This window comes from Oryzias melastigma, linkage group LG11 (genome assembly GCF_002922805.2).
Source record: "Oryzias melastigma strain HK-1 linkage group LG11, ASM292280v2, whole genome shotgun sequence".
NCBI classification, from domain to species: Eukaryota; Metazoa; Chordata; class Actinopteri; order Beloniformes; family Adrianichthyidae; genus Oryzias; species Oryzias melastigma.
The window spans coordinates 22,860,250-22,869,676 of NC_050522.1; positions in this window are offsets into that span (position 1 = coordinate 22,860,250).

Below are 9,427 nucleotides of genomic sequence, written 5' to 3' on the forward strand. Positions count from 1 at the left end.
CCCCTCCGAGGCCCATGCCCCCTCCCAAAACACCCACAGACTTACTTGGGGGACACAACTGAGCTAAACTTTGACTAAAAGACTTAAATCTGAAGGAGCTGGAACTTTACTTTTTGGCCCCAAAGTCCAAACTCTGAAGGTCAAAAGGGTCATCGACTCAAGTGGATCAAACTAGCAACCTTAACACAGGGAGGGGGGCATCCAACCTGCTGAAAAGAGCATCGAAAACAAACTCTTTAGGATCTAATCGACTGAGGGGTTCCAAAACGGAAAAAACGAGAAGTGGCTTTAAGTCCGTAATCGGCCTCCTGCTGATGTTTAGAGAAAGACTGGGTTCAGCCTTCTGGAGTTTATCGATGGACTCCAGGTGTTTGTAAATGAAGTGACCAACATAGCAGAGAAGCTGTACAGTTCCTATGATTTTCTGTCAGTCTGTGGATGATGTAGCTCCTGCAGGCAGCGTCTGTGTTTGTACAGACTCCTCTCGTCTGGTGCTGTGAGCCGCAAAGAAAAACAAACACATTATTACCTAACCAGAAGAGTGACAGACTGTGCTGGGGTAGTTCTTCTGCTCATCCAGTGTGCAGCAAACGGCATTAAAACAGAAGGAAGAGTTCCTTATTTTTGTACAAATTAACTGAAGATCTCAGAACACAAAGTCCCTCAGAAAGAAAGTCCAATTTTCATGACATAAAGTAAAATAACTCACAATTTTTAGAAAAAAAAATTAGAAATTTAAGTGAGTTTGTTTCTATGTTAGCAAAATGGCCGTTTGTATCTACTGTCCAATGCCTGATACACCTAAAAAAATACAAATAACCCCAAAGATGTCACTTTGACAACTATTTTTTACAGATTGAACCCTTCTCATCACATGTGGAGCTTATCCCAGTTATCAGCTTTTTACTGGCCTGAGTTAGACGTTAGCAGACAGATTTGAAGTTTGTTTGACCTTTTTTAAGAAGTTTTTCTTTTTTTATTATTTTTCGGAATCTGATGCAAAAGAGTTTACACAGTGATTCAATTTGAAAAATCAAAAAGTTATAAAAAACGGTTTAAACTGGGAAGAAAAAAAACGACTTTTACCAGGATAGATTCATTACATTGGGTGGAAAAACGGTTTTACTGGTGGGCCACAAAGGGTTATAAAATTTGACAAAATACCCGAACCATGTTTTAATAAACCATATGGTAAGAGAAAGAAATGGCATCTTTCATTTTGACTGAAAATCATTTTAAAACTGAACATTTTTGAATTTTTGTCTTCAAAATTGTGACTTTTGTTCTCATTTTAGTGCCAACAGGTTGTTGCCCCTCAGGGAAAATGCAAACTTAAACGTCCCCCAATGACAATTTTTTTTAATTTTTTTTTTTTTTAATTATAATTATGAAGTTTTGAACCAAAATCCCACAATCTAAATGTCTTAAAAAAGCCCATTTTCATGTTGATTCCCAAATCTCCTCTGAGGGGGGCGTGGCTTTCGGAGTTGAGCCGCCTCCCCCTTCCCTCACATCCATGTTAAAAACTCAAAAAACAGGATTTTCATCGACTTTAAAGAAATTCTGGGTTCATGTGATGCTGGAATGATTGAAAAAATGCCACAAAAACACATTAAAGTTAGAAAAACAACAAAATGTTCCACATAAAAACAGAATGATGTTCTGCACCTAAAGCAAAGTCAATGTGTTTGTAGGGCACCATCTATGGGCAGACACCGGAATTACAGGGAAAATAAAAACAATAAGGATTATTAATTGAATTTTTTCCAGTTTATGGGCTTCTTCGTGGGCCACAAAGTTACATCATAAGTCATATTTTATCCTGTTACATACAGAGTCCTCGGTGGATGGGCGATGTCTTTCAAGAGGACCTGGCTGCAGACATCGACCAGAACTCCCCAACCGGGACTGAAAGTCGCCAAATAGAAAACTTAATTTTAATCAGTTACATTTTTTGTCTGTTTCAAGCTTAATTTAAAGTTTTTTCTATAATTCTGAACACTTTAGGGTACAATTTTCCTTTCTAACCGATGATGTCAGGCGCCATCTTGTCTGCCTAAAACATGAAGACTAAACTTTAATGTTACGATTAACATGTTCCATTTTTAACATGTGTCAGTGTCAACCTAAAAGGCATCTAGCAGCTCTTGTTTTCTTAGAAATAAAGAGTGAAAATCTTTCTAAATTCAGATCATTTGGATCAAATATGCCTGATAGACTGCAGGTAATGTTTTTAAATGACCAAACCTCCATGTGGCTCCTAAGCGGCGAAGAACTACCTCAGCATAGTTCATCTAATTTAGGTCAAGCTACTTTTTAGACGATTAGTGTGTAATATACTTTGCGGTTTATGCACACAAACTCATTTTCACTGTAAACTTGGAGGGTCAACCAAGAAAAAATGGATAAATATATAAGTTTGTGATTAAAATTTCAGGTCCAATCTGAATAATGCTCTTTTTTTTCTCTCTCTCTCCGTTTTTTTCCATTGTAACCTTGAGTCTTTTTAAAATGATGTCACGGCAGATTGATCGCCAAGCCAGGCTGACTCAAATCTGAAGGTCGCCTGTCAACCAATGCTGCTCTCCGGGATCAATCCACCCACAGATGAATCACACGGAGCGACCACGCAACATGAAAGTGCTGATGATGAATGTCGGTCCTACGTGTACGCTTTGCTGCGACGGGAGCAAACGAAACATTGCTTTGAAGATCAGTGCCTGTATGTTTTTGTCATGTATTTTTGCTAAAAAAAAACAAAAAAAAATGTTTTTTTCAAAAACAAAGAAGGCTGCAGCTGAAAGAAACGCTAATGGAGGATTGATTTTCATGTGTTAATGCAAATGTGTGTGTGAGCGTGTGTATTTGTTTACTTTAGTGAGACTTTGACACATTCGGGGGTAAAGAAAGACGCTCATTTTTTGTGGGAGTTGATCATTTCCAGGAGGTTTTCATAGTTTTGTCAAACAAATCCGATTTTTTCTTTTTTCTCATTCAAATTTTCTGCTCACATTTGTACCAGCAGTGCTCAGCATTCAGCAACACGGAGAGAACAGATGAATAAAAACCAGATAATTCTATTGTTATCATTATTATTGACATGTGGGGTTACTGTATGGGGGACAGCTCCCTCTATTGTTCAATATATAGACAATTTTTGAATAAAAATAAATGGAAAAAAAGAGGTGATTTAACCACATATTGTTGTTATTGTGAGGATCTGTTCTTTTAATTTCAACACTTTTGCTATAAAAAGTTATTTTACTCAATACATGAAAAAGTATTTGTCATAAAAATATGACAAAACATGATAAGTTAGAGTAGTTCTCTTTTATTTTTAACTGTGCTTTATGTATAAAAATGGAAAATAAAAACATAAGATCCAAAAAAATGAAAAATTAGGAATTTGAGAACAAAAAATTCCTAAAAAAAAAGAAAGAAGAACAATGACACTAGAGACTTGGCCTTTGGTCCACCTATTATTGGGACATGTGAGACATATTAAAAATTATGTAAATACTTTTGCTCGGGAGTTAAAGACCCACTACAGTTAAAATTGTGATTTTCTTTTTTTTGGGCATTTTTAGCATTTTCCTCTGGCATTTTCTTATGATGCTGGACTTAAATTAAGGAAATTGAGCTCAAAATGTAATTTTTGAGTATTTATTTGACTAAGATTTTTTTTTAAGTAAAAAATATGTACAAGCTCTAACCTCTAATGTTGCGATTGCCGCCTGTCAGCAGGAGCTACCTGCTAATGTTTTTAGCCTGATCGCTACGTGGAGTGGTGACTGCGTTTATCTCACTCCCAATGAATTGACATGGATGATGCTGAGTGATCAGGTTTGTTTATTATAAATAATTAAAAAAAAAAACAAATAAAACATCGTAACCTCCGTGTCTGGGTTCATGAGATCATTCAAAGACTTACCCAGAGCTTCACTCCCGCTAAGTCTCCGCCATGTTTCCGTGTGACCCAGTTTAAAGGTTCACAGTCCCACATTAACGCGAAAGGGGAAAAAAATTTATTATTACACGTGCCCACCCCGTCAGTGGTCTTATATGAGCCCGCCCAGCACTGCAGGAAAGGCGGAAGGATTGGCTAACGTGATTGACATGTCCTTAGACAAATGGACCTTTAATGAAACACCGAAATACAACGCTCAAACTGCGCCGCAGGACCTCAGATCAAGTCTGTACTATTTTATTGACATTGAAACTGGCCGCCTCCCCCACACGAATCGCGCTCAGTGTGAACACAGCATAAGAAAAGGGGAAGAGGGGCGGGGTTGCTTTGCACTAACTGCCCTCAAAGAGAAATTTCTAGTGAACGACTGCTGCTCTTCAAATACTAGGCGAATAAAAAACACTTAGAAAATTACATAAAAGATGATTCAAGCGGACCTTAAAGTTTGAATGTTCATATTCTCATATTCTACATGTTTTTATGTTCTAGCATGCAGTTGTGCTCGACATACTTTCACATTTGTTACTCATCCTTCAAATGAAAACCTAGAAATTCAGCATGAAAAGGCAGAAAATCCCCCCTTATTAACAAAGAAATTCCAGTTAAAACTCGCTTTCTCTCATCCGACGTGGCACATCACGCAACACTTCTCCTTTGGACTTTTCTAGCATCAAGTTAAGCCAAAGGATTTATTCGTAAAAGGCATCGTGCTTTTATCGACACAACTGGATAAACACTCTCCCTGCCCAGGACTTAGGTTTGCTTTTGCCCATCCCTCCCCACAGGCAAGAGTTGCAAAGTCAATGCATGTTTCTGTAATAATTAACAAACAGGCTGGAACGTGTCCCACTGGAGACCCGTAAAATGCAAAACCTGGAGCACTACAGTGGTCGGAATGTGGGAAATTCTGAGAAATCATATAAAATAATAAGAAAAAATGTTGCACAATCATACAAAATGCACATTTTAATGCATGGATTGTAAATACATTTGTATGGATTTAAAGAGTATATTTGTATCTTATATCCATATTTGAGTTTATTCATGTTTTTAACAAATGAGCATCGTGACCAGGCCACTTTACTGAAATGATGTGAAGTCACGCACAGTATTTAATCTTAAAAAGTAGCTGGGTTTTTGCCTCATTGCCCTCTCTTTTTTGTCTTTGATAAATTAGATTATTGATTGAATTTGTAACATTTTAATGGCAAAAAAAATTGTTTGTTCTTCACAATATTTTCCTTATAATTTATTTTTTTGTTTGTATTTTACAAGAAACCTTTTTTCTCATTGTTTGTATTCAAAGCCCTTAGAAATCTTTTTTTTTTATTTATAAAATGCTACTTTTTCAGACATATCAACCTTTCAAACTCCCATACCATGCAGCCGGTGAGGAGATCCGACTTTGTGACAGTGAGGTATGTTCTGTTGATTTAGGATTACCTCGGATAAAATGTCGGATTTTCTGTTCAACCCCTTCTAGATCCACAATCTGATGTTTAATACTTTTGGTGAACATCGTTCATACCCTCCAGTTGGAGAGTCCATAGATTCTCAGTGTCACTTATGGCTTAGGTTTCATGGGTCGTCTCATTTTACACAAAGGTGTCCCACATTTGTTCACTCATGAAACCATTTAGAGACATCTCTGCTTTGGGAGAAGAAATTTTCTATGCATTTCTAAAATGTAAGAAACATGAGTCACAAATGAACTCCAAAACACTGTAAATGTCTCACCATGTTCAACCTACACAAAGAAGCCCAACAAACACATCAGTAAATCCTCAGGCCATTAATTACAAAGCAAATAAAACTGTTCATTACAAATATGTTATATCCCAGACAAGCCCCCAACTTGTGTAAATCACAAAATGAAGAAAACTAGCAACAATACAGGTCATTGGACAGATCATATAAATCCCGGACAAGCCTCCAACTAATGTAAATCACTAACCATCAATCACAAAACGAAGAAAACTGGCCTCAAAATACAGGTCATTGCAACAGGTCATCCCGGACAAGCCCCCAACTCATATAAATCGCAAACCACGAATCACTAAAATAAAGAAAACTGGCAATTAAATGGAGATCATTTGAAAAAAAAATCATGTACATCCCGGACAAGCCCCCAACCTATGTAAATCACAAAATAATAAATCACAAAAAAAGAAGACTGGCTAGTAAATATAGGTCATTACAAAAATCAAATACAGTACATCCCGGACAAGCCCCCAATTTTTGAAAATCACAAAGCAAAGAAAACTGGCTACTGAATACAGGTCATTGCAAAAATCATTTACATCACAGACAAGCCCCCAACTAATGTAAATCACAATCCTTAATTTACATAACAAAAAAAACTGGCCATGTGTCATTGCAAAAAAACCTTTATATCCTGAACCAACCTCCAACTTATGTAAATCCCAAACCACGAATCACTAAAATAAAGAAAACTTACCACCAAATACAGGTCACTTGAAAAACCATACACATCCTGGATAAGCCCCCAACTTATGTAAATCACAAAACAGAGAAAACTGTCCACTAAATACAGGTCATTTGAAAAATCATACACATCCCGGACAAGCCCCCAACTCATGTAAATCACAAACTGTGAATTATAAAACGAAGTAAACTGTCCACTAAATATAAGTCATTGTAAAAATCATATACGTCCCGGACAAGCCCCCAACTTACTTCCTTTTACAATCTCCTGGACTGGGACATAACAGATGTTTTTGGAAGTGTCTTTTGCTGGTAATAGTCTAAATCTAATGATGTCCAAATCTTAGTCTCACAAGTGTCAACACTTTTTTCAGAATCGTTCTATATCAATGGAGGTTGTCTTTAAGGTGAGTCACAGAATCTTCTTTCCAAACGTTCCCCCACTCATTCAAGTGGCTCCATCAGTCTGAGAATCCCACTCATGCTAATTTACCCACAACTTCCAGCTCACTTGTGTTAGCTGGATAAAAGGACAGCTTCCTGTTACTCATCAGTGTATTTTTATACTTTTACAGTTTTTACAGTCTTTTTCCAAACATTTTATTTTTTGCGTTTGTTTCATCTATCCGATTAAGCTGATAAACTATGTACAACATTACTTCACTTAGTTTGATGTGATCTAAACTTTGCACTGACGACCAGGAATTATGTTCTTTTTTATGGCTCATCTGTACATGTGACACCTTAAATTATGGCTGCCCTTTTGTGGATCTTGAGATCTATCACCTTCCCTGTTCATCTTCACTGCTTTCTGCTGATGAGCTGACACGGTCATCTCCTCATTCTGAGTGACTGAACACACCTGATCCAGGTAATCAGCAGCGAGAAGTGCAGGAAGAGCTGGAAATCATATTCATCTTACAGAATAGAATAGAATAGAGTAAAGGTGCTCTCGAGGACATCTTTTAAAATCAACTGAAAGACCACATACAGAATTAAATATGTGTCATTTAAACCAGATTATTAATGAAAAGTCAATTTTTATAAATAAAGCATATTTAAATTATTATATGTATTACTCAAGACACCTATAATCCATGAAACCCCATACTTTTGACATATTATCGTCAATGAAGAATTCTCTCAGATTGCACCAACAAATATTAGCCAACAGATGGCAGTAAAGGGTTAGAATAAGCCCTGTAGGATGTTTAAAATCCCTTATATCCACAGCTGTTTTGCAAATAACAGTAACAGTGCAGCAAGCTCTATAAAATCAGTAATTATTTGAGAAAAAAAAAAAAAAAAGCAGACTGGTTTGCCCAGTTTTCCCTGGAGATGACATCATCAAGAACCTTCATACAGGTCACTGTTTGCAGTTGTTGGTCACGACAAACATGCGGTTCCAGTGCACTGTTTATTTTTAATTGCTACAACTGAACTTGGATCACAAACATTATTTTAATTGTGTCAAACCTGAAACTAGAAGATGCATAAGCTTCTGTTTCTGAGAGCAAACTGCTCTGATTAACAGATACAAGCCTTTGACCTCCGGCTAATTAGAGTTGAACCGCTGAAGGCGATGTGAACCAACAAGCAATAGTATCGAGTTAATGTATCTGTGTTTGGAGTCACAGGAATTATTGCAGAATACTCCAATGTTTTTCTTAGTTGAATCCAAAGTTTCCAAATATTTAATTTAGCTAAAACAGACTTTTTTTTATGAACAAAAGACATGGAAAATGAAAAAACACCACAATTCGGTCCATTCTGCATTTTCATGAAATTCAAATAACAAATAAAAAATTATGATTTGCATCCAAGTACAGAAAAAAAAGCATTCTTTATTTTAATCTGCGGCTCTGGAGGCAAAACTTTTATTTATATATAAATATATATAATGCAAAAGAAAAAATATGCAATCAAAAAATCAAAATCTGAACGATTAAATATTAAAAAGCAGAAATTATGACTACCTTCTATCTGAAAGCAATGAGACAATAAAATCTCGTTTTTTCTGTATTTCAGTTACATGAATATTTAAACATTTTCTTAATCAATTCTGAGATCGTATAATATAAAATAATTTAAAATCATGTTCTAATCAATCCCCTAAAGCTGTTAGAAACAAATTGTGATTTTTTTAAGAGCTTTTCCTAAGTGACAAAACAAAAAAAAGGAGAAAAAAAGTTGGCATTTAATAAAATCTGAACCTCCTAAATGGATAAATCACTTAATTCTTAAAATCATCCCTTAAGTTTTGTCTGATTCAGTCAAAATGTGACTTCTGTAAGGAATTTCAATCTTATCAGAGAATTTAATTTCACTTTCAGAGGCTGTTGGTTGTTGTCGTTTACGATCTGACAAAAACTGAAGCTTAAACAGCTTAAAGTTTTGTCTTCAATTCAATACCTGCGCAAAAAGTCCTTTTTATACATTTTGTTGTAGTGTTGTGTCAGCACTAATCCCTGAAGGGATCAAAATGAGCAGAAGAGATTCATTTCTTCCCCTTTGACCCAGAAGATAGCATTCTGATTCAAATGTGACTCATGGCACAAGAATGCCAAGCAATTAGACCAACCCTGGCTGAAGCTTTGCTTTTTCCTGTCAAGATGTCCAGATTCCTTCAGAAGATGTCAGCGTGGCTTAGTGAGGCATCCACTTAACCCAGGGGTGTCAAAATCAATCGCACAAGGAGCCAAAATCCAAAACACACCTTAGGTCGCGGGCCGAACTGGATAAACATTTATTAAACACTCTAAAAGGACATTTTTAAAACTTTTAAAATGTAACTTTTTAACATAATATTGAACTTGATATAGAGCATTACCTGTGATAATACTAGTGTGGATTCTGTAAACTGCATTTGGCTATTGAAGATGCTAGTGCTGATAGCTGAAGATGCTAAAAATGATAGCTAAAAACGCTGTAGCTGATAGCCAGCTAAAACATTAGCTAAATGCTAAATTAGCCTAAAAAACAAACAAACAAAAAAAACTTAGGTTAGCCAAAACA